At 43.8% G+C, this 5,364-nt stretch overlaps 1 pseudogene; it reads right to left on the reverse strand.

Moving 5' to 3' along the window:
* Positions 1-400: 400 nt before the first annotated feature.
* On the reverse strand, positions 401-1,005 carry LOC101563202 (annotated as a pseudogene).
* Positions 1,006-5,364: the final 4,359 nt, after the last annotated feature.

A 5,364-nucleotide genomic window follows, 5' to 3' on the forward strand; every position in this document is an offset into this window, starting at 1 on the left:
AGACCTATGGGCATCACCACGTTGGCATTTGGAGCTTCATACAGAGAATGAGAGGGACCTTTGAGATCAGTGAGTACCATTCCTAGTTACCTGCAGGAAAGTGGTGGTTGTTTTTTGTTTTATTTTGTGTTTTCTTTTCTATTTTTTATTAACTAGCAAAATAATTAAAAACAAAACCAGAACAACCTTAAAGTTGAAACAGCAATAGGTCAAATTGCTGCTGGCGTTTGCGGATGTGCTGGGGTTCATGCTTTCTCACTGTGAGGCAGGACGCAGGCAGGTGACTGTGCACTTAGGTATATATGTGACCAGGAAGAATCAGAAATGGAACCCACCAGAAAAGAGAAAGCATCAAGATCTTTCCATCACGCCATCTCTCATCTCTCAAGTGCTCTGTTCTTTACCTTTTCTTTGCCTCTGTATCCTTTGTGGTTCCAGTTCTGGCTGAACTTGTGACAATCCCAAATCGCTCCTTCCCTTTTTTCAGCTTCTCATCATCTTCAGACTTTCTAGAGAATGAGGAGACATTCAAACCAAATCCTTGTGCTCTTTCCTTTAGCTTATCCAGGTTAACCACAAGCTTGGTATCAGAAGACGGACCTTTTGTTGGCACTGAGGAAATACCAAGCCTGGCTGCCCGAGCAGCTTTCGAGCTTTCCAAGCTCACAGGTACACTGAATCGTTCAGCCCTCTTTTGCATTCTGTCAGTCTGTGGCATCTCAGATGTAATTTTTACCTCTTTTTCCTCTAATGCTACATCAACAGTTTTTTTCAGGAGGTTCTTCCTCATTGCCAGGCAGTTCTATGGGCTTTGGTTCTTCTTCCTGTTTCATCTCCCAGTCCATCTTCTTCATTCGCCTCCTCTTCAGCATGCTCTCCAAGATATTTCTGGAGCTTGTTGAGGAGATCTTGTTTTATTCCTTTGGTCTCTAAACCACGTGCAAGACATTCTTGCTTTAGTTCAGCAAGCTTCAGTTTATGAAGCTCCACCGTCTCTGTCACCATCTTCTTATCCCCGTGATGGTTATTTTAAAGCCAGAACATTTTTTTAAAAATGAGTGTACAGGGCTAGCCAAATAACTCAGTGAATTAAAGCATCTGTAAACAGGCTCAGGGGCTGGGGGTTCAATCCCTGGGCCTGCAGTGCTGGCCCTGCCCTCCCATTCCAGGGTGTGCTGAGACAGCTATTGAGACTGGGTACATTGGTGTTCTCCTGTAATCCCAGCTCTTGGGAGGCTGTAAACAGGTGGATCGCTGCTGAGTCCAATCTAGGAGTGAGACCCTGAACACCCTGTAGACACTTCCCTAAAAAAAAAAAAAAAGTGTAGTATGCTTACAAAAACACATGGCAAGATGAGTTTTTTACAGAGAGATTGTGTGTTCTTATCTAACTAACACTCACAGTAAGAGGAGTTTCCAGGCCCTTCAGAAGGAGTCTTGCCAGTCACTATCTTCCTGCAGACAGAACACGTATCCTTACCACACGCCACCATTTGTTGGGCCAACTTCAAACTTCGTATATTCAGAATCTTTACATTAAGAAGAGCTTCATATGTGTGGAATAGCATATGTGCTCTTTCGTGCCTGTCTTCTCTAAACTACATGGATGGTAGTTTTTATTCATTTTATCGCTGTTCTATGCATCTGTCATAGTTTATTAATTTTATTGCTCAGTTTGTTTTTTATGTATGTAGTACAGGGTCTACTGGGTCTACAGGGTCTCACTATGTAGATTGGAAGTGTAGTGATCCCCCTGTTTTCAGCCTCCCAAGCACAGGGATTACAGGCATGTGCCACCATGCCAGTCTCAATAGCTGTCCTAGTGTGCCCTGGGGATGGGGCCAGCAGGGCATGCTGGGGATTGAACCCAACTGCTGCACTCTGTCTAAGCAGGCACTTTAGTCTGCTGAGCTATCTGGCTGGCCCTTGTTTTGTTTTTGATGCAGGATCTTACTGAGCTGACCAGGTTGGCCTTGAACTCACGATCCTCCTGCCTCAACCTCCTAAGTAGTTGTGGTTAGAGGTGGGTGCCACTGTTCTGTTGTTGATGGGAACTCAGGTGATTCCCAGTTTCTGGTTCTCACGAAAAGGAAGAAACTTTGGAAAGCCCTAGGACTTTGTGTGGTCATTCTGATTTTGTTTTTTTCTTTCTTTTAAATCAATTCTTCTAAAACAATTATGCATATACACACAAAATCATTTGTGGTCCTTTTTGGGATCTTGAAGGCATTTTCAGGGGTGCCTTAGGTTAGTGCAGCCACAGTCTGCTAACCAGCTATCCCTTCTTTGCAGCGAGATGATGAGATTGTGCCAGAACAGACATCAGCATCACTCACAGTAAAGCTAGCAGCTGTTCACACAGCAAGACTTTCTCAATGAAGGACATAGTATTTGATTTATTTTCTGGCCCAAGAGTCTTATCTTGTCATGAACCAGTAGTAACAAGCCCTTCCCAGACTGGCTTTTTTGAATAGCACTGAGATAGATAGCTTACTTCAACTTCAAAATTTTAATGGGGATTGTGGTGATTATGGAATCTATTATCCCCCACTCCCAGTCAGGTCGGATCCTCACTGTGCCACTCTCACAGTGCATAGGCTTGCATTTTCCTCTGAGGATTTATCCAGTTCTGCTTTGCTGAGGAGAAAGACAGACAGACCAGGCTCGACCCTTATGGTCATTTTCCTCAGAGGGCCAGGAGAGCAGCTGGGGGACTGTAGGGATTTTGTTGTGGGCAACGTCTTCTCCGGTGGGGTGGATGTGGCATGAATTGCTTAGCTAATGGCACTGATTCGGAAGCTAAGTCTTGCACCCCCCCTTCTCCCTGTACCATCCTTCCTGCACATACTAACATCTGTTGCTCCTTCTGCCCACAAGGTCTCATCTCTGCAGCACCGCCCTGCCCATCATTCAAGCTCTGTTACCAACACCACTTTCTCTTTTCAAATAATCTACTGAGATGAATGTCATGCAGTATAAAGCCAATCATGTTAAAGTGAACAAGCCTGTTTTACATTTATAGTGTCATGCAACCACTACTTACTTCTCTCTAGTTTCAAAACATTTTTGTCACCCTGGATGAATTTCCTTACCCATTGTTCTGGGTTGAATTTTATCGGCCCTAAACATCATGTGCTGACGTCCTAAGCCCTGTGTATAACTCAGCGTGAGACAGATGAGAATCATCCCACTCTCGTTTCCCCTGTGCCGACAGGAATGGGGACATGGCTGTGCTGACACTGTACCCATCCCCCTTGCTTCCCTTTGCTCCTCCTTGACCACAACGGAGGAAAATTTTGCTTTGGTGTCCTCCCTGGCTATTTAACTGCTATTTTCCACTCCAATGTGAGTGTAAGTCAGTCAGCAAGGTGCCCCCCAGCCACTTTAGTCACTACTGTTGTTGTTTTGAAGAGGGGAGGGGATGCCTTGAGGTGGCTCAGACTAGCAAGGGTGGGGCCTATTTCCTGCCTCTTTTTTTTTTTTTTTTGCATACCTGGCATCCCCAGCAAGAACTTTCAGAAGATTCCCTGCTTATAGCCCTCATTCTCACAGAGATAGGCCTGCAAGCTACATAAGCACCACTCTCCAGGCACTGGTTCCCTCCTGTACAGTGACCCCTGGACTGTAGCACAGGCTTGAGTAGAATAAAGATTCACTTTGCTGTTCCTGTAAACCTGCTCGTGATTTATTTCTTGGGCAATGTGTACTCCAAAATTCTGGCAAATATTTGAAATTATTATTCTGAATACGATGTGAACAGAGTGGTCATTTTTAAAGAAAGTAAAAAATTACTCAGGATTGTTAACCCTGAAGAGCTCCAGAGACCAGCAGCCAATGAAGACCAGCAACAGAGATCAGTGCCCAGAGAGCTGACTTGCCTATGAAGTCCAGAACAAGCTGGCACGGGATGGTGGCAGTTGGCAGCAAGAGTGATAAGCAGCTGGCTATGTCAACTGTTGGCATTCAACTTTACCTAGTGACATCAAAACTGCTGGCAGAGCTGTACTTTACTGATTTTCAATTTCCATTTGAGTTGAGCAAAAGAACCCTAGGTTGATGGGCAATAAGGGTATGGGATTTTTGGGAAATAGGATCCTTGCAATTGTACTTATAAAGATGCATCCTAATTCAACATGACGGAACTGGAAAGCCACAAGAAGGGGAAATTTGATTTATTTATTTTCTGGTATTAGGAATTGAACACAGGACGTCATGCTTGCCAGGCAGGCACCTTAGGCTGCTGAACTACCACCCAGCCCTCAGAAGGGTAAGAAGGCTGCGTGACAATGGAGCAGGGATTGTGCTGGTGCCTCAGAAGCCAAGCAACTTCAATCTGGCCAGCAAACAGCAGAATCCAGGAAAGAGGCAGGAAACAGCTTCTCTCTCTCACAGCCTGCAGCTGGAACCCAGCTTTCTGAGAAACTTTATGCAGTCCTTCTGTTCTCCAGAATCATGACACAGGGCTTTCTATTGTTTAAGACACAGTGTCTAGGCCTTCATTACATTTAGGAAACCTGGGTGTCCAAGGGCCATTGCTCCCATTCCCACAGTTGCAGTTGATTTAGGTTAGGCTGAACTTGGTTAGGCTGTGATACTTGGGTTTTGATCAGACATTAATCTAGATGTAGTTATGCAGGTATTTGCTTTATATGTAACACATTTACATGAGCAAACCCTGAAAAAAGCAGAGTATCCTGCATAATACAGCTCATCCAATCAATCCAAGGTGAAACTCTTATGAGAAATAAAACTAACACGTCTTGGGGAAGAAGAAATTCTACCTCCAGACTGCAGTTGGCCTGGAAGCTGCAGAATGAAATCTTCCTTAAGTTCATAACCTCGCTTGCCCTGCAGATTGAAATTTGCCTGTACTCAATTGATTTCTTAAACTAATTATCTCTCTGTATGCATGCATGATATATCTGTGTTGTGTCTACGGATTTGCCTCTTCTGGATATCGCTTGTGATATGTGACCTTTCATGTCTGGCTGTATTCATGCATAGTGTAACATTTTCTAGGTTCATCCACACAGCAACATGTGCCAGTGCTTTGTTCCTTTTTGTAAGTCAACAATATGCCATTGTGTGTGTGTGTGTGTGTGTGTGTGTGTGTGTGTACCGCAGTTTGAGTATATATTCATCTGGCGATGGGTGCTTAGGCTGTTTATTTTTCCCCATAATTTTATTGAGAAACAAATAGCAATGAGACAGTTTCAAACCAAATTGGTAGGACAGTTTCAATAATTAACACATTGTATGCATTCTTCTTAGTGGTTAATTGCTATACAAGATGTGGACATGATATCCTATTTACAAACACTATTAGAACAAATCGCTCTATTCATTAAGAGAATGTAACTATAT

The sequence above is a fragment of the Octodon degus genome, unplaced genomic scaffold (assembly GCF_000260255.1).
Source record: "Octodon degus isolate 3935 unplaced genomic scaffold, OctDeg1.0 scaffold00019, whole genome shotgun sequence".
NCBI classification, from domain to species: Eukaryota; Metazoa; Chordata; class Mammalia; order Rodentia; family Octodontidae; genus Octodon; species Octodon degus.